This window comes from Pinus tabuliformis, chromosome J (assembly GCF_031772625.1).
Source record: "Pinus tabuliformis cultivar Carrire ecotype Pingquan chromosome J, CPIR1, whole genome shotgun sequence".
In the NCBI taxonomy this organism is placed as follows: Eukaryota; Viridiplantae; Streptophyta; class Pinopsida; order Pinales; family Pinaceae; genus Pinus; species Pinus tabuliformis.
The window spans coordinates 560,594,399-560,615,559 of NC_142295.1; positions in this window are offsets into that span (position 1 = coordinate 560,594,399).

Genomic DNA, 21,161 nt, shown 5'->3' on the forward strand with positions numbered 1-21,161 from the left:
TGGGTTTACTTCTCTCCATGCAGAATCTCCTGAGTATCTCGTTGGCATACTTGCCTTGAGGTACAAACAACTCCCCATCTCCCTGCCATACCTCCCTGCCAAGAAAATAATGCATGAGCCCCATGTCCTTCATCTCAAGTATCCGATGTGGGCTACGGTTCTGAACATAAACCGTTGTGTTGCATGCCTCAGCCCACAAGTGTAGTGGTGGGCCCCGATTATGCAACATCGCCCTTGTTGCCCCTACTATGCTCCTTTTCTTACTCTCGGCAACCACATTTTGATGAGGGTTATGGGGTGTCATCAACTCTCGTTTAATCCCTTCTGCTGCATAGAAGTTATTAAACTCATTGTAGACATACTCACCACCATTATCACTCCGTAGAGGTTTAACCTTCTTTCCAGACTCTTTCTCTACCAATGCTTTGAACTCACAAAAATTTGTGAAAGTTTGATCCTTTTTTCTGCCTAAAAACTACCCAGCATTCACGAGAATAGTCATCAACAAATATAACATAATACCTATGTTTGACGATGGATGTTTTCGAGAATGGTCCACACACATCTGAATGGACTCTCTCCATAATAGACTCTGCATGACTATCTCTGTCTCCAAAGGAAGACTTGGTGTATTTTCCCAAAGTAAAACCCTTGCATGTATCAACTTGTTCAAGCGTACCTTTGGGAAGTCTGGTAGAGATTTTCTGCAATATCTTCAAAGCCCCATGATGCACATGGCCCAATCGCTTGTGCCACAATTCACCGACGTCTCGACTCAACATCTTTTCTGCTTTTGAACTCAAAGAAGCACAATCCTCTACCTCTATCTTTTAGAGTTTTTGAACTCGAATCCCTATCTTCTTTACTTGACCCATGGCTATGTGTTGAAGGAATGCCTTTCCTTTCGAAAAGATCACATCATAGCCTCTATCCTCAAGCATGGCAATGGATACCAAGTTCTTCTCCAGTCTGGGTACATGCATAACATTCTTCAAGGTGAGTGGAGTTGCATTCTCCCTCTAGAAAGTAATATTTCCCACACTGGCAACACTATACTTATCGTCATCAGCCATCTCGATATGCATCTTGAGATATTTCTCCTCTAGTTCACTGAATAACTCTTTATCGCCAGTCATGTGGAAAGAAGCTCCATTGTCTAAGTACCAGACACTTCCCATCATTGAAGACACCATGCATGCAATGAGGGAAAAGTCCAATTTGGATTGGGAGTCCAAAGCCTCACCGACTGCTCCTCCTGAGGACTTCTCCTTGGACTTGTTCAATGGAAACTTTGTAGCAAAGTAACCCATCTTGTGACAATGAAAGAATTTAACTTTCGTTGTGTCCTTCTTCTTACCTCCATGATAATAATATGATTTGGAACGAGAAATTTTACCTTTCCCCTTCCTCACCTTAATCACTAAGGCACAATTCTCTTCATCATCAATCTTTGATGAAGAGCCATCCCTGGTGTTCCTCCTGATCTCATCCTGCATCAAATCTGACCATAGTCGTTCCCAATCTGACAACTTCTCCCGACCATTGACAGAGTCCTGATAACTATGCCAACTCTTTGGGAGTCCAAGAAGAGCAAGGCTCACCATATCCTCCTCGACAACCGTGATTCCAACACTTACAATTTCATCTCTACAATGAGTGAACTTGTTCAAGTAATTTGGAATCGTCTCGTCTTTCTCCATCTTGATTTTACGAAGTTTATCCTTCAGTGCCAACTTCCTTTGATCATTGCTATTCTGATACAAGTCCGTCAATGTTTTCCACATAGCATGCGGAGTTTCCTTTCCATGGAGACTCGAGACAATGTGGTATCGAACTCCCTCAAGGATTATATGCCTTTCCTTCACCACACACTTCTTCCATTGGACCAAGTTCTCTGCATCTGTCGCTGCTGGCTTGGGGATTTCTTGATCAATGAATTCCTTCAAGCCATTATCTTCTAGCACAACCTCTATCCCATCCCTCCAGGCTATAAAATTTGAGCTTCCTTCCAAGGCACACTCAAGACTCAACCCATGGAACGCCATCTGCCGATCCTGAAGTATGTATGCAAATTTGACTTTCACCTATAACCCAGAAACTCAAAACTTCAAAATCTCCTCTAGAGAGCTAATTTTAAATCAACAATATCTCCCTCATCCTAACTCTGATTTGGCCAATTTTTTTTTGGATTTGGGTATCTTTTCCCAAGGAATCAAGATCTGAAATTTGTTTCTGAAAATTTTGCACAAAAATTCTCAGATATGCTCTGCAAACTCTCAGCCCAAGAAAAAAATCTTACCTTATTACCATGTAGCAAATCCTGTAGATTCACAAGCTAATGTAATTTGCTAAAGCAAGAGACAAGAATCTACTTCTACTATTTATAGCGGAAGCCCATAAACATCGAGCAAACAATAATCAATATAGGAGGAGAATCAAGGGCACATAACAAAATAAATATCTGAGGAATGCCACAACTCAAAACCCCACTATTTGTTTTGTATTAATCCGGAAAATCAAGATGAAATTACAATGCTTGTTCTCTCTAGAACAATCCCAACATTCAAAAAATTCAATCTCCAACTCATAAGCAAGCTCAAGGCCAAAACTTAGCCATTTCACAAGCTCTCCAAGTCTCTATTCCAATTGTGTAATTCCTATGGAGGATAACTTGTATTTAAAGGGAAATAAAGCCTCTAAAAACTACTCAATCCCTTCAGGATTAGTTCCTGAATGCATGCACTATCAGTGCAAATCAGAAAAATATAAAATAAATAGTACACTGTTCCTGCACTCTAGTCTCAACTGGGTCTTTCTCAGTGTCGACATGCATGAGTTTTTGATGAGTAAATATTCAGTTAACTAGAGTAGCACTGGTGGAGTTCATTAGTGTCACCACTGGCTGTTAACTCACTATTAGTTCTCTCAATCAGTTTGAGAACTAATTTAATCGAACTGACTCATGAAACTGAGTCTTCTATTTTACAACTCATAATTAACTCATACTGGACTCCTACAAAGTAGGGAGAACATACACATGACGACAAAAAGACTTCCAACTCGAATTAACTATGTTAAGTAAGTTTAGTAAACTTAATTTAACTATTTTAAGTTGTTATAAGAATAGAATTCGAATTTAATTTCTAGTTTAATTCAAGGAAAAATTAAATTGGACTCTCTTGTTTCCATTTCTCAACACATGAGACTATGTGAGTCCAATAGGTGCTCAAAATAATCAGTTAGGGGGTCATTTTGAGCACGTGATCCCCATGATTCAACATGTCCTAGTGAGAAATTTAGATCTCCACCAATGATGATATTATCCTTATTCATGAATGATGAAGCCATCAGTTTATCCCAGAAACCTACGTAGTTGTGACAGGGCCCATAAATATTGATCAAGCGAAGTGGGGTATCAATTTCAACAGAAATGATGTCAGCTCCCAAAACTCCTTCACATCCCCAAATATTTTCAATCTTGATAGTTCTGTTGTTGAAGCCAATTTCACATCCTCCAGATCGTCCTCTCACATCAAGGGTTTGAAAGGTCCAACCAGGTAAAATAGATGTCAGAAGTGTGTTGATCATTGCTCCATCACCTAGGGTCTCTTGAAGGTATATAACATCTAACCTTTCAAATTCAAATAGTCGCCCAAGGGCCATTTTTTTGTTAGGGCTAGCCAAACCCCTGCAGTTGAAGGATAAGCACTTCATGAGGTAACCAAATCAGGGTTGCCTTGTGCTCTAAGAACCTGGTCAATGGAGGATTGTTTACCAGATGCCACCTCTATCCCAGCCCGATGGATAGCTTTGGATATGTAGGATTGTCTTCCCCTGGATATTTTCTGAGGTTTTGGGGGGGGGTCATCATCGAGGCCAAAGGTAGGGTGAGGCTTGGGGTGAGTGAGGGATATGAGGTTATATCTATGATAGGAGTTGTTGTCCGATGATTCAGCCCTAACAATATGAGAGGAGAGGGCACCCTCCATAGTGGTTGGGTCATGTGAAGGATTAGTCCTTGGGGGGGCGATGAAACATGACAAGTGATGGGGCTTAAATTGAAACTAGATAAAATAGGACCAGATGCGGCTAGAGATAAATTGGCACATACAAAATTAAAAACATGTGATAATATGGGAGGACGGGATGAGAGTGTATTACCCAATATCAAACCAAATCCAGAAGAGTGTGATCTTGTGACTCTTGCTGAAGGTGGCTAATATACTGGTTGCTAAGGAGGCTTCCCTGTGTCCCTCTATCTCCTCAGGGGATCTGTGGATGATTTTTTTTGCAGGGGCCGATCCTTCATCTGCTTGTGTTTGTGTGCCAGTAGTCGATTGCCTCTTGGTAGACTCATTGTTTGCAAATGTGATCAGCATACAATACTTGTATAAATGGCCAAATTCGTGGCATCTTCTGCAGTAGAATGGAACCCCCTCATAATCCAAGATCCGCCATCTAATGAACCCACAATATTGCAAAAATAGGCTTTCCACAAGTCCTTCTTTGGTGTCCAAATGTACCAATATTCTGGCTATGGCTACATTCCCCGATTCTATGTATGATTTGTCATGATCTAAGTATACCCCCAAATCGTCCCCAATACACCTGAAAACATCCTCCAACCAGAATTGAAGAGGTAATCCTGGTAGTCTAACCCAAATTGGGCCCTCCCCCAATTTCTCTTTGTCAGGATCAAATAGTGGCGATTAGTGCTTTCGCAGGACCACGGTCATCTCAATGTGCCAAAACTTGGAGAGTACCCAATTCACTTGTCGGGGTGTGCGAATATGAGGGAAAACCATCCTCTCGTCATGGTGAGGACCACCAGTAATTGTTCAAGGATGTGTCCCCAAATTTCCACTGTCCATCTCTTTAGCCTTGCAATGGAATAGTTACGACCTCTGACCCTGCTGACTACCACCAAGCTCTCTGTATTTGTTTCATGTGCCATGCTGATACCTTCACCAAATACAAGAAATCTTCCATGCTCCCTTACCTTGGTACACTTAGGTTTTTTTCCTTCCGATCTATGGGGGTGATTTCCCTGTGTATGCTCTGGCTCCTCTGGCAGGGTATCGTCCAAGTTTGAAACCCTATTTTCGTCTTGGGCCAAAATCTGTTGGGAGATGCCCTCCAAAAAACTGGAGGTTTTTACTGTGTGCAGTCGGTGAGTAACTCTGGGGTCATTTAATGTTTCACCTGGAATGTTAAGCCCTAGGTTTTCAAAACCGAAAGAAATTGCTTTGGGTCTGGGTAAACCCCCTGCCGCCATGGATGATTCACCTAGTCTAGATGGTAGATTTGCAAGCTGTTTGAGTTCCCATAACTGTAACTCTGATGGAGATGGTATCATAAGTACCGACTAGGGCTAGTAATCCTATAAGATGAAGTCGAAGCCTGTTGTTGCTGCAGAGGTCAGCTGTAAAAACCCTAGGTCGTTGAGGGAGGACAAACCATCCTCCATTTCAAATATATATGTCTTGACCTGGTCATTTGGTTCCCGAAGTTTCGCCGATGAGTGCATGGATGGATGTTGAGGTGGATCATATGTCCATATCGACATTGAATCCATTGAATTTGTGGAGTAGTCAATGAGCTCTTCCTCCATTTCAACGACGTTTTTGGAAATGGTTGTTGCAGAGTTCCGATGTGGGTGCTACTGCCTCCTATCGACAAAGTCACAACCCTGAAAATTACTGTGTCCTTTGCTTTCCTGACCAAATAGTGTCTTCCTCGCCGCATGGTCCCCACCGTATCTGTTCCACGAACCCTAACCCAACCCTAGCCCATCAATATCCCTAAAATCGCCATAAAGTTTCAAAGCCATCTCCATTGTATCCCCCATCCTCCCCATAATTATGCCTTGTGAGAATTGAAGCCGAGATCTCTTATGCACATGTTAAGTAGCATATCAGGACTTCTAGTACATACAATACACATACACTTCATCAGTATACTAGCCTTGGTTGATAATTTTTGTAGTAATTTAACATCAATTAAATTACCAAACATTTTGGTGTCGTTGTGGGGGAAGTGTATATAGGAGTCTTTTTCTTTTTCTTTTAATTAAAAATAAATAAAAATGATATGCATAGGGAAAGAGATTCTAGAGGTGGATTTGTAAGTAGAGGTAGTAATTTGATTCCAACATCATCACTCACCCCACCACAACCTCATAGTGCCACACCATCCACCCAAACTCATATTCCATCAATTGCAGACATACATAGACTTCCTGAGGTACTTGGATTTGAAATCCAACCTAAAGACTCACCAACTTCCTCTATTGAAGCTATAGTAGAAGAAGAAGATCCTACATCCCCAACCAAAGGAGCAATTTTTTTATCTTCAACTGGAGAACAACTTCTAGGACAAGAACTAGAAATCCCTAGTGAAGAGGAAGAAGAAGAAACCTATTTTAACATTCCATTGATAGAAGAACCAGAGGAGCTAGAGGAGGAATTAGAAAATCCAATTTTGGAACCTTACATTAGTTATGAGGAATCTACTGTGGCAAGAGAAGGGGAAGGAAATAGAGGAGGTGTAACAACCTAGGATTGGAGGTGGAAGAGGAGGAAATAGAGGAGGTGGAAGAGGTGGAGGAAGAGGAAGAGAAGGTGGTAGAGGTGATCCATAACCTTTTGGATTTCCCATCTTTGATCAAGATACCACAGCCACAATGAAAAATATCTCATCCTCCATCCTTCCTAATTTTCATGGATTAAGAAATGGGGATCCTGAAAAAATTCTCTTTGAGTTTGAAGTCTTGTGTAGATCCTATGACTACTTGCTTGATACTCAAAAGTTGAAATTGTTTCTAGCCACTCTTAAGGATGCAACATTAAAATGGTTTATGGGCTTAGGAGTACATTCTATAAGAACATGGGAACAAATGAAAACCGCATTCTTAGAAAAATACAAGGATTATTGTATGCCCCATAAACTTAAATATGAAGTATTTAAAATGATGCAAAAAGAAGCTAAAAATATTGAAAATTTTGTTGAAATATTTGCTTTTAATATAAAAAGGGCTAAAATACATAATCTAGATGAAGAAACTTTTGATCTCTCTTACTGAAATCTATCAGAGATGAGTGGATAGATATTCTCAATTTGATGGGTAAAGGAGATATTTCTCAGTTATCATTTGGAGATATTTGTGAGTTATGCATACACATTTCAAGAGGAAAGGCAAGAACTGGGAAAAATCCAAGAGATCCTGTTATGTCTAAGATTAATAAATCTACAACTGGGAGAGTAAGTAGCGCTGAAGTAGGAAATTTGCTTGACAAATTTAAAACAAAGATTTTGGGGAATCTTAGTGAACAAATAGATACCCTTAAAGTAAAAAACAAGCAAAAGTACGAAAATGTTGCATTATCTATCTTTTGTCCAAAATGTAGAAAGAATCATGCCTTGAGAGAATGCCCTCTTGACATAAAAAGTGTGGAAACATGTGTTATATGTGCAAAAAATCACAAGACAAAGGAATGTCCTTCAATACTGGGTCTTAAAGTTGTCTATCAAGAGGAAGTAATGCCAAATCAAGTAAAACGTATTTGTTTTATTGCCAAGAGACCATGGAAAAATCCACAATTGAATATGGCTCAAGGTTTCAACACTCAAACATATACACAACCATCACTAAGTAATTGGACTACACCCATGCCTTCGCAACCTTGGGCAGAATGATGGAAAAATCCTTATGGCAAGTACCCTCAATATCCTCAATTTCAACAACCTTACCCTATTTTTCCACCACAATATTTTCCTAAGCCTGTTCAACCCTCTCAACCTCAAAATCCAAACCCACAACTTTCACTACCATTTCCACAAAAGCCAAATCAACTCCCTATTCAGCCACTTCCAAATCCAAATAATAAAAAATCATAGCCTTTTTACAACATGGAAGGACATAATTTCCACTTACATGATAACTCCATTACATCTAAACAATTTGCAACTTAGATCTCCTAGAATATTGGAAAAGAATTCACCATCTGTTGTTATCTAGGAGTCTGAAAAGGATGACCTCTCTGAGAAAGAGACATCTCTTCATCAAGAGGAAAATCCTCGAAAAAAAACCACCCCTGTACATTCTGATGATACTCCATAAACTCAACTCCCATTATAGAACAACCTTTAGTTTCTATTCAAAATCCACCTTTTCCTGAAAGATTGAAAATTGACAAAGGGGTGGAAAAATAGATTGTGTTGCTTGATTATGATATGATAGATGCTGAAGATTGTTTTCATAAAAATTCCTTTGTTACAATTTACCAAATAAATACCAATATTTGAAAAGACAATGAGGGAGTTAAATATTAAAAAACGAGGAAGAAAAAGGAAAGAAGTTAAACGAATCCAATTAGTCGGAAAAATTGTAGATATCATGATGGGAAAGACGATAATTCAAAAATATATAGATCCAGGAAGTCCCATTGTGAAAACACACATTAATGGTGTTGGGATTCCAAATACATTGATTTATTTAGGAGTAGCCATAAATATCACTAGTAAACAAACTATGAATCAATTTAAACTTCCTAATCTTCAATATACACCTACATTATTGTAATTAGCATATAGATCTGTTATTAAACATGATGGTGTGTTAGAAGATATATTTGTATCATTAGATTCTTGGGAATATCTTGTTGACTTCATGATCTTGACACCTAAGAATAATCTAGGAGTACACCCATTGATTCTAGGAAGACCATGGTTAGCTATAGCTGATGCTTTTATAGGTTGTAGATCTCGTGATATGCTTATCTTTGATGAAAGTTTGACAAATAAATTCACGTTATATCCTCCTGAAAAAATAATGATTGTTACACAATATTTTATCACATCTCCTGTTCACTTCATGTTCCATATCTCGAAGTGCCAAAATGATGGCTACTGTGAAGTATATCCATCATGATACATAGACAAAAACATCCCTGAAAAACCGAAGGAAAACCACCTTGAGTCAATTATGAAGAACGTTAGCTAAAACCCTAATTTTCAGGGTCAACACGTTTTGCTCCACTGCTTGCTCATGCTGATGGAAGGTTGCACTACTTTACCCTAGTGCTGCCAACGTGAGTTTTGATATGAAAACCCGCGTTGAACCTCTTCTAGTAGGTTTTCCCAAAATAGGGGAGAAGCTTCATATGCTAGAAACTTCGAGAATGACGAGATGGATATTGGTTGTTGTAGATATGGTCGAGCTCTCTTGTTTGGATCTCTTGATATTATCATTGTTGGCCTTCCCCTTGAGAGGTGGACCTTCCTCCCTCTTTTATGGATCGATAACTCCCTCTCCCTTCCTATAAATCAACTCCCTTCCATCCCCAAATGGTTGGTCATTGATTTCCTGCATTCCTATACTGAAATTATGCCCAAATGCTGCCTATTCTAACTTGGAGAAGGAGTGCTTGAAGAGTCTTTGCTTGGACTTGGACAACCACCAAAAGGGAACATCAAGGCATAGGTTGTATGCTTCCATTTTTAGCTCATTAATATATACATATGATGTTCACTTTCCATAATTGTGTAAATTTTTACACTCTTAGCTTAATTCTCCTTGATCTATTAAGTAGTTTATGTTTTATGTATGCCATATATTCTCTTGTATCTTGCATTGCACTTTGATCTTTCTTACGGGTACTTGGACATGAAGAAAAAGTAAGGAGCAAGCCTAGAAGCGAAGGAATCAAAGTCGTCTCCAAAGGATTGAGCGATTAGCATCAGAGCGAGCTAGGCCACTCTCTCTCTGCATTTGTTAAACATAATCTAGGAGGGTGTATGTTAATTTGTTAAGTTTGTTGCTAGACCCACTCATTGGGCTAGAGAGATTGCCTTTGTACGCAGAGGGGATTTGTCTTCACAACAAAATGGCGACTACGCTGGGGATGCTATAGCCTCTTCAATCTCTTTTTCAATTTGATCTTCTAATCAGTTTGACTGACCATTGAATTCTCAGTTTGTTTGAGCCTGTATAGGTCTACACCTTGAATGATCACTGCTTTGGAGTGTTAAGTCTCGCCCAACGTGAGTTTTATCATTGACATTCGCACTGGCAACACTTGTTTTCCCTGTATAGTCATGCTGAAGATATTGTCTTTCACTATTTACACACGCTGAGGACCAGCACGAGTTTTGCTATGAAAAGTAGTGCTGTCAGCACAAGTTTTTCCGTAAAAAGTAGCGTTGATGACCCTGTTAGGACGGGTTTTGCTATATAAAGTAGCACTGGCCCTTGAATGTGAGAACTTTTAGGGTTTTTGTCATAAAGTCCAGTCTGTCCTAGCCTTTGAGGTCTTTTATCGTCCTCTGTGTCTGGATTTGCCAGTGTTTTTTCTCGTTGTCTTGATTAATTTGCAAAATTTGTCTTTGTGGATTTGGAGTGAAATTTGATTGAGTTCTAGGGTTTCTAGTCAATTGGTCATCACTTGCTGCTTGTTGGTGTCACTGAGATATTGGTTTTACAGTTTGATTTTTTTATTTTTATTTTTTTGTGGAAAGCATTGAAAACATCATTTTGCATTTATTTTAGCTTGTACTTCAAAAAAATTATTTTCAAATTGCATTAGGTTATTTGCATTTGGAAATCATTTTTTTCTTATAGATTACATTGTTTGATTTTCAAGCTGAAAAGTGTGCATCATTCATTTGTTCAAAAGTAAAAGTGAAAATATTTTCATTTAGGTGCTTTTGAATTGGATTTGGTGTTGCTTTGGTTGATGCATTGGTTGCATTAGAGAATTTGGATAAAAAACTTTTTCTTGCTTTAGTTACATTAGAGCATTCAAAAAGTAAATAAAAACATAATTTACATAAGCACATCTTAGTAAAGTAAACATCATTTTGCTTTCGATAAGTTGCATTTAGGATAGTGAAAAGTGGAAATCGATTTTACTTTTGGGTATTTCATTTTGAAAGCGAAAGTGAAAGCTAGTGGAAGGCATGTTGTTTGATGCATTATTGATTGAAATTTCTTCCCTTGATTAGTCTAACTTTCATTGAAATGAAAATTTTTCCTTTTCTCATATAGTTGCATCTTAGCGATTCAGGTGACATTGTTTTGATCCCAAAATTGAAACATAATTCAAGAAAAACATTAAAATTTACTCAATTAACCTAATGAGCATTTGGAACTTAACACAAACATTTAGAAGTCTGGGCTAGATACATGTTCCGACATCTATAAACCTAGCAGTTGTCATTATTTGCTAGCATTGTATCCCGGGGGTGATATCCCATTCCACGTACGGAAGTATATAGGATCATTCTCCAGTACTCTCAGGTATATCGGAGGCGCTCCATGTATGGAAAGTATATGGGAATGCTCTCATCAAACGGTTATGCATTAGACAACGCTAACACAAACTTGTGCTTCCTGTACCATCACATATTATTGGGAGACCTCATTAGGTTGCTATCCTTTAGCCACATGTAACTGAGTCAACCGCCTTGTAGACATGATACACCGAACGCAACATTCGGGGAGATCGACCACCGTACATTAAGTCCTTGGTTTCAGCTAAGGTGCATGTAGTGGTTCACGGATACTTGGTAAACCCTCTTGCCTAGCTTACCCCTTTTATTTTTCTTTTTTATTATTAATTTCTAAAATCAATTAATTGACCGCGGAAAAACATTTTTCCTGTGGAAATATTCCTTAGTAGATCTTAGGTTGATATTGATGGAAACATTTCCTGAATCTACCAGTCAAGGAAACTCCTCTGACATGAATCCTAGTCCTTTTCCTTATTTTGGAAATAATGATGCTCCTTATATGGCAACATTGTCCCTTCCTGGATTGACCATTGGTCTACCAGTTTGGTTATTTTCGGCCTCAGTGATTCCAAGTGTCTCAATGATCCGGATTTAAACAGGAACGCAACAAATTACAGAGATAACCATATACACAAAGATGCAGCGGAAATAATACTTCATTTCATTAATGGAAAATACTGAAATATGCTTACAACCAGAAATGGAAATAAACCAGCTAGGGCGATGGTAGCTTATCTCTGAGAAGAGATGTGATGGCTACATGCCTCTGAACTGTGTTACAATGAGGCTCGAAGGCCTATTTATTGTTGAGAAACAATGGAAAACCCTTAACATTCCAAAACCTAACCCTAGGAGATGAAACGCCAAACTGTGGGCCCCGTTTGGGGTAAATTGGTACATCAATTTCCCGGGGTCGTAACTTTGGCATATGATCTCCGTTTGACGCATACAATAGCTCGTTAGAAAGATCTATCCGAGTACTACCATTGTTGGAACAGGAAACATCGGTCCATTCCATGGACCCATGTTGCCCCCGGATTCCCCAAAAAATGTCGTTTAGGGCCTCAAAACGGCTCCGAAAGTTCAGGACCCGAAAAAATGCTAAAAATAGTAAGTTGTGCTACAATTAAGGAAACTGAAAATGCTGAGAAAGACAATGGTGGGGGTCCAGGTGGACTTGGTAGGTGGCCACCAATATCCACCTGGATCATTCCTCCCCCCTTAGGAAGCAATGGTCCCCATTGCGTTGAGCTCCTCCATGAGATGAGGAAACTTTTGCTGAACTTGTTCCCTGGTGAGCCACTTGCCCTGCTGAAGGAGTTGGCCTGCTTTGACAACTCGATACAGTTGGATATTCTGTTGGCGAGTGTTCTTGATCTGTGTGTCCATGATCCGATCAGTTGCGGCTTGTTCCATGCAATCTGGATTTAATTCTGTGGGTTTGAGCTGTTCTGCAATGTCGGATGTGTCTAGCAATGGTGGAAAGTATGGCCGAAGGCGGTCCACATTGAACACTGGGTGCAGGCCAAGGAATGGGGGAATGCTGAGCTCAAATGCATTGTCTCCCATAGCCTTAGTAATGGTGTAAGGACCATATCGGAGTGGTCTCAATTTCCGATAGGCTCCAGTAAGGCGTTCCTTTTGCAAATGCAACCAGACTTTGTCGCCCACCTGAAACTTGTGTTGCACCCGATGTTGATCATGTCGCTGCTTGTACTTGGCATTTGATTTCTCAAGAATGTCATGGACCTGCTGGCGAATATGTTGGATGCGCTCAATGAAGCTGGTGGCCTTATCTGTTTTGGACTGGACATGAGCTGAATTCATGTGAGTAGCTGCAAGTGGCATGGCCACATCAATGGGGCATAGTGGCTGGAATCCCAAACCCACCTGAAAAGGGCTATGGCCAGTGGAGCTGTGAAGAGCTCGGTTGTAGCTATGCTGAACATAGGGGAGGCTCTCGTCCCATGTGCGTGGATGCTTTGAGTTATACATGCGCAGGATGTGCACAATCATCCTATTGACAACCTCTGTCTGGCCATCAGTTTGAGGATGGAAGGCTGTGGACTTCGTGAGTTTGGTGTCCAGCATTGACCAGAGACTGGACCAAAATGTGCTGAGAAATCGACTGTCCCGATCTGAGATGATAGACTGTGGGATCCCAAAGTGCACCCACACTCGTTCAAAGAAGAGTTTAGCAGTGGCTTCTGCTGTGATATTCTTCTTGCAGGCCACCATAATGGCCATCTTCGAGAACCTGTCGACGACCACAAAAACACAGTCATTTCCATGCTTAGTGGAAGGAAGGCCTGACATGTAATCCATGGAGATGGATTCCCAAGGTCGACTAGGGGTAGGCAATGGGGTATAGAGGCCGTGCTTCTTAATGGTCGGTTTGGCAATGGCACAGGCAGTACATGATCTGATGTACTTCCCAACATCCTGTCGAAGATTCGGCCAATAGAAATAATTTTGCAGTACTGCCACTGTTTTCTCGACCCCGAAATGCCCAGCAGCCCGACTGTAGTGTGCTTCCCAAATCATCTTGGCACGCTCGCTTGAAGGAACACAAAGGTGACCGAAGTGGCATAAAAGGGCATCCTAGAGGTGAAAATCTGCAACATGCCGACCCTCCAAGAGTGTCTGGTATGTGTGGCCGAATTCTGGGTCGCTTTTGTAGAGAAGGGGCCAATCAGAAGTCTCGTGCCCACAAGAGTTGAGCACGGTGGTTAACGCCATGATCGGTGGTCGACTGAGGCAATCTGCAACATTATTGGTGCTGCCCTTCTTATACTTGATATTCAAGTGGAACTGTTGCAGGTATGTAGACCACTTCTGATGGCGATCATTCTGCAATTTCCCTTGGGTCTGTATGAACTGCAGGGGTCGGTGGTCTGTGTGGATGACCGTTTCCTTCCCCAAAATGTAATGCTTCCATTGTCGGCAGGCCTGTACAATGGAATACATCTCTTTATCATAAGTGGGGTACTTCCGGACTGTGTCTGAAAGTGTTTCACTGTGATATGCCACTGGATGTCCATGTTGAGTAAGGACTGCCCCAATAGCATAGTCAGAGGCATCTGTCTCGACCTCAAATGGTTGTTGTAAATCTGGTAACGCGAGCACTGGTGTCGTGCAGAGGCGATCCTTCAACTCCACGAATGCCTTCTGTTGAGATTCAGACCAAAAGAATTTTGCTTTCGCCCCTCCCTTGGTGACCTGACTCAAGGGCCAAGAAATATGAGAAAACCCCAACACAAACCTGCGGTAGAAGTTGGCAAGACCTAGAAAGCTGCGGAGCTCTGTTAGAGTGGTTGGAGAAGGCCAATCTCGAATGACTTGGATCTTGGCTGGATCGACATGCACCCCCTGTTCATCAATGATGTATCCCAGATACTGAACCTGGGTCATGCCAAAAGTGCATTTCTCCAAATTGGCACATAGCTTGTGTTGCCGCAGTGTTTGGAGAACCTGTCGGATGTGGTGGAGGTGCTCTTCCCAACTCTGGCTGAAGATCAGAATGTCATCCAAGTATACTACTACAAAGGAGTTGGTGAATGGCCGCAAGATGCATCCATTAGCCTCATAAAGGTTGCAGGAGCATTCGTCAATCCGAAAGGCATGACCAACCATTCGAAGAGGCCCTCCTTGGATTTGAAGGCAGTCTTCCACACATCAGAGGGTTCGATTGGTACCTGGTGATATCCTGACTTCAGATCGATCTTGCTGAAATATTTCGCCCCCTTTAGTTGGTCTAGGAGGTCATCAATCCGCGGGATCGGGTACCTATTACAGACAGTGATCTTGTTCAGCGCCCGATAGTCAATACAGAGTCTCCACGTCCCATCCTTCTTCTGTACCAACACGATCGGGCTCCCACAAGGCGATGAACTCGGACGGATGTGACCTTTCTGCAGGAGCTCCTGAATCTGCCTCTTGATTTCATTGTTCTCCAGAATGGAGCACCGATAAATTGGTCCATTGGGTAGCGGCGCACCTGGGGTCAGATCGATGGAGTGCTTGACTTGACAGTGCAGAGGAACCCCTGCCGGGGAGGTGAAGATGTCCTCGTACTCCTCCACAATCTTGTCCATCTGTAGTTGTCGTGCAGAGGGACCCCGTCTGGAGGCCGCGGCCACTGTCTTCTTCTTTCCTTGAGGGCGTATCATCAGGAAAACAAATTTCCTGGTTTTGGAAATGATCTTACTGCATTGTTTTGCAGTAATCAAAGAGATGGCGGCAGGTGGTGCTACCTCTGGTATCCTGAACAACTTATTTCCCAATGTAATAATAACAGCATGGGGCCTTGATTCATACACAGCATGTCGCTTCCACAAGTATGGTTGTCCTAGTAATACATCACAAACTTCAAGGGGAGCAATGTCACACAATACCTCATCCGTGAAGGGCTTGATGTTGTATGGAAGGCGACACTGCTGGCTTACGCGAAGATCTCGTCCTTGGTGAAGCCACCCAATGGTGTATGGTTGTGGATGTGCTGTGGTCGGTAAGCCCAACCGCTTCACGACCTCTGCCGAAATGAGGTTCTTTTGACTCCCGCTATCAACAATGAACTGTATCGGGGAGCCCTTTACCCACATCTGAGAGTGGAAGAGATGCTCCTCCTCCTCTGGATCTTCAGGTTCATTTTTCTGGATCTTTGCGGTAGCAACAGTGGCGCTGGGATCCGCATCAATGATCTGCTTCCCTTTTTCATACCCCTTATCGGGTTCTGACTCAGAGTCGGAACATGCATCTGATTCTGAAACCTTTAGCTCAGCCACCAGTGACTGCTTGGCCCGACACTCACTTGTGTTGTGAGTGGAGCTCTTATGGAACTCGCACCATTTTCCAGTGTCCTTTCTCGGCTTCGCGGCACTGTTCTTTGCTTGCAGCTTCGGCTGGTTGTCTTGGGTTGTCCCGCCTTGGCTTTGTCCTTTGTTCTGTGGTTTCGGGGCACCTTTCCACTGCTTTGGATTCGCAGATCCAAAGTCTCGCTTCTTTTGTTTAAACTTATGCTCGACCTTGACGGCATATCGGTATGCTGCGCCAAGCGAGGGGATGTTTAGGAATTGTATTTCTTCCTGAATGTACTTGTGCAGACAGCCACAGTATTTGAGTATCAAATGTTGCTTCGAATCCTTGATACCCAACTTTGTGCGAAGGGTATGGAAAAGATTGGTGAACTCCGGCACGTCTTGGTCCCTTCCCTGCCGCAGCGTGGTCCACTTTATGTATTCATCCTCATAGCTTCCAACAGGGTAGTACTGCTCCTTGACGGCATCCCGGAACAAATCCCAGGTGGGTACGGCTGAAAATAGTGAGCCAGTACTTTCATCCTTCTGCTCGCAGTAGGTTTCCCACCAGTCCTTGACGTGGGGGGCTGCTTTGAGGAGAGCAAAAACAATCTTTTCCCGACTCGAAAATTCATGAACAGAAAAAAAACCCTCTAGCAGATTTAACCATTTATCTACGGCATCTGCGTCTATCTGACCCTCGAATATGGGGATTTCAAAAAAAACTTGTACCTTGAAGGGTGTGGCGTTTCCTGAGTAGCTGGTGGAAGCCGATGCGCCGTTCTGGGTAGCCGCTGAAGGATCTGGGCAAAGTTGTCCATCATCGCGTTCCGTTGTCGCTCGAGGGCTTCTTCGAGCAAGATTTTGATGGGATCTCCTGCCCCCTCGTCTTTCTTCTCGTCCGCCATGGGAGGCCGTCGGGATTTGCGAGGCTGGTCTTTCAAGGGTTCAACCAGCTCAAGCCCTAACTCCTTATATCCCGACCTTGTTGGGGACATGCAAAGAAAAACAGAGAAAAAGCAGACCGCTCTGATACCACTGATCCGGATTTAAACAGGAACGCAAAAAATTACAGAGATAACCATATACACAAAGATGCAGCAGAAATAATACTTCATTTCATTAATGGATAATACTGAAATATGCTTACAACCAGAAATGGAAATAAACCAGCTAGGGCGATGGTAGCTTATCTCTGAGAAGAGATGTGATGGCTACATGCCTCTGAACTGTGTTACAATGAGGCTCGAAGGCCTATTTATTGTTGAGAAACAATGGAAAACCCTTAACATTCAAAAACCTAACCCTAGGAGATGAAACGCCAAACTGTGGGCCTCGTTTGGGGTAAATTGGTACATCAATTTCCCGGGGTCGTAACTTTGGCATATGATCTCCGTTTGACGCATAAAATAGCTCGTTAGAAAGATCTATCCGAGTACTACCATTGTTGGAATGGGCAACATGGGTCCATTCCATGGACCCATGTTGCCCTCGGATTCCCCAAAAAACGTCGTTTAGGGCCTCAAAACGGCTCCGGAAGTTCAGGACCCGAAAAACTGCTAAAAATAGTAAGTTGTGCTAAAATTAAGGAAACTGAAAATGCTGAGAAAGACAATGGTGGGGGTCCAGGTGGACTTGGCAGGTGGCCACCAATATCCACCTGGATCACTCAACTGCTTTTCAACTGAGTTCTCCTCCACTTAAACAATATCAACCTCATGTTGATCCTAAAGTTGACCCCTTGCCTTCTTCGCCTATTTCTTCACCTCGTTCTTCCTCTTCGCTCGGTGAAAGTCTAGATTCTAGTAACCAGGAAGCTAAGAAGGAGAAGAAAATAAGCAAGGGGGTAACCAAGTAGACATTGCTACGAATGCAACTGATGTAGAAAAATCTTCTAACCAACCCCAGAAAGTAAAATTCCCTTGCATGTTATGTAAGGGTGACCAACTTCTTCGAAATTGTCCTGGTATTCCCAAAGTCTTAGAAGTGTGGTCTACAAGTTCACATCGACCTTTTTCATCCGCCTCTGGAGTTCATGCTTGTGACAAACCCTCAACTAGTAACAATTAAGCTCATGGGAAAAGGGGAAAAGTCAAATTTCCCTGTAAGTTGTGTGAAGGTAATAATCCCATTCACCTTTGTCCTCTTATGGATGAATCTTCCAAAGAGTTGGAAAACCTCATAACTTCCCAACCTCTTCTTTCAGTTGATTATTGGAAGCTTTTCCTTGATCCTTCACTGGTTGATTAAGTGATTGATCAAAAGCCATATTTGGTCAACCCCACTTTCTTTGAAAGTGAGTCTCGTGAGTCCATTCTCAAACAACCATTGGTTGAGAAAATGGTATACTTGACTCCACCTTCAGTTAACCGTACCTTTCCGGTACAGAATGAACCTTGTACTACTCAGGTTCTTCTAGTTTCTTCAGTTTCGAATGAATTGAAGGGAAATCCTCCCGTTACTGAGGTGCATGAGAGAAGTTCTCCTGTTCCCATAGAGAAAGAGGGCAGCTCTCACATTCTTATGACAACCCCTCTGAGTAGTTTAGTCACTTGTTTTGATTGGAGTCGACTGGCAGGATATTATCTTCCATCTTATGTGCCTTTCCAGATTACAGTGCATGCTTACAATATGGTCGAACCTAGCACAATCATAAATGAGGGTGCATCTGTTAGCATTATGTCCTCAACTTCTTTGCAAACTTTAAGTTCTCCCTAGCTTGTCCCCATAACCCATAATATGTTAGCTTTTAACATAGGAACCAGTCAACCGTTAGGGATCTTACCTAAGTTACCTATTACCTTGGGAGGAATGAATGTCTATATAGACGTGATGGTTGTCCAAGGCCCTTTAGATTTTAATCTACTATGACTATATTTATGTCATGGGAGATCTTGTCTCTTCTCTCTTTCATGTGATGTGTTTCCCGCATAACAGAAGAATTGTGATCATTGATCAACTTACATTCATTGGTCCTGAATCAACTCCTAATCAATCATCATCCCTAAATGGCAAGCGATATCACCCCTGCCACAGGTTAATTACGTGGCTACTTGTTCCATGACCACATCTACTGATGATCTAGTAGGTGATGTAGTACATCATATACTGGGGGCATTGGAGCCCAATTTTTCATTTGGATCCCTGGACATGTATCCCTTCCAGAGTGTTGTTCTTCCATCTGATGAGAACCTCATGGAAGCTATGGTCTCTTATAGTCCATGATCAAGGTCACGAGGATAGTTCTTTTACTATGTCAACCTCGTTAAAAAATGAAATAGGTGTCACAAGGATAGTTATTTTACTCTATCAACCTTGTTAAAAAATGAAATAGGTCCCCATGAGTAGAGTTCTTTTACTTGTGTCAAGTTCATTAAAAAATGAAACAAGGTGTTGGAGCAGAGTTCCTTGTCTTGTGTTAAGCTCATTAAAAAATGAAACAAGGGCCATGAGGATATTTCTTTTACTTGTGTCAAGCTCGTTAAAAAAATGAAAGAAGGTGTCATGAGCATGGTATTTTCCTGTGTCAATCTCGTTAAAAAATGAAACAAATCCCCTTCCAATTTGAGTCTTTGATTAGATCTCGCAAAATCCTAGTCGAGTCTTTCACTTGATCTCGTAAATGAACCTTAATTCCATCCACCTGTTAGTAACTAGTAGTCTGCTTTGGTGAATGAAATGAAGCTTGGGGGGCATGTAACTCGAATTGATTCATTATGCTGGGGGCATGCAAACTCATCTCAAGCATAGTTTATCTTTGTTTCAAGATTGCTTAAAAATGAAACCAAATACATGCATAGTTTGTTTCCGTTTCAAGCTTGTGTAAAAATGAAACCAAATCCAAGCATAGTTTTTTCCCATGTTTCAAGCTTGTGAAAAATGAAACCATCTTCAAGTATCCTGAAACATAGTTTCCCATGTTTCAAGCTTGTGTAAAAATGAAACCATTCCCACTTTACCTCTCGTGATTTCCATCTTTATCAGTCTATTTTTGCTAGATGAGCCTTGGTTTTTTCATTCCATCGTCACCATCTCTTTGGCCGATCATATGATTTCACTTGGTTGGTTTACCCTTGCCCGGGGAACATCTACAATGAGTGGTCTTATTAGCCAACCTCTTGACGTTTACATGTTTTGAGTAGTTCCATCATGACCGGAACCAATTGCTATCCTTTTATACCACTCGTTCTTCCAGGTGGAGTCCTCTTTTAGCTCTTTTCAGACTCCAAAAATATGAAAAGATTGTCGAGCACTTGTCTTTTCGAACTCGTAAAAGTAAATGAAAAGATGTCTACTCAGTATAAGTTTAACCCTTTTCCAGACTGAGATAGACTATTGTACGAAAAAGGAATACCTTAGTTGAACATGGCTAAGAGGTTCTCTTGGATATTGTTTTCTACCTTTTCAGATTCGAGAGACTATCTACGAAAAGGGACCTCTAGAGTTTCCTTTTTGCCTCTTTTTCAAACTCTCTAAACATGAAAAATATGTCGAGTTTCCCCTCTGTTGGACTCGTGAAATTTAAATGACACATGACTTGTCACCATGACAAGACCAAGTTTCTCCTTCCTAGGGCTCATAAAACTTACTAGGATGGATTCATCTGAAGGATGAACTTATATGGAAAGCATATGTTATCCCCTTCAAGCTTGTGATAAAAAATAATGGGGTACTCATTATAAATGGTGGGGGAAAAGTGGAAGCGATCATCTATTGTATTTTGTAAAGGCAACATGTCGCTCTTGAACATGACACTCATATGTTTCTCGTGTCAGGTTTGGGACATCCTCACTTAGTCACTTGCTTTCCTGGGGTTGAGAAATCCATTTTTCCTCTCATATGATTATACCACTTCGTCATGAGGACCTCTGATCCTATGTTGAGTCAAATGTTGCCAAACTTCAAATTCATGTCGCCAATATGTTCAAGAGAAGTCCTATTTGCAGTTATTTACTGCTTATACACTGTCAGACTTTCTGCCATAGTCCTGGATCACACTTATCTACTTTATTACATCCTTTTGTTTCGTGTCGATGATGTGGGATTCATTATGGCCCTCCTTCGACGAATCCCTTC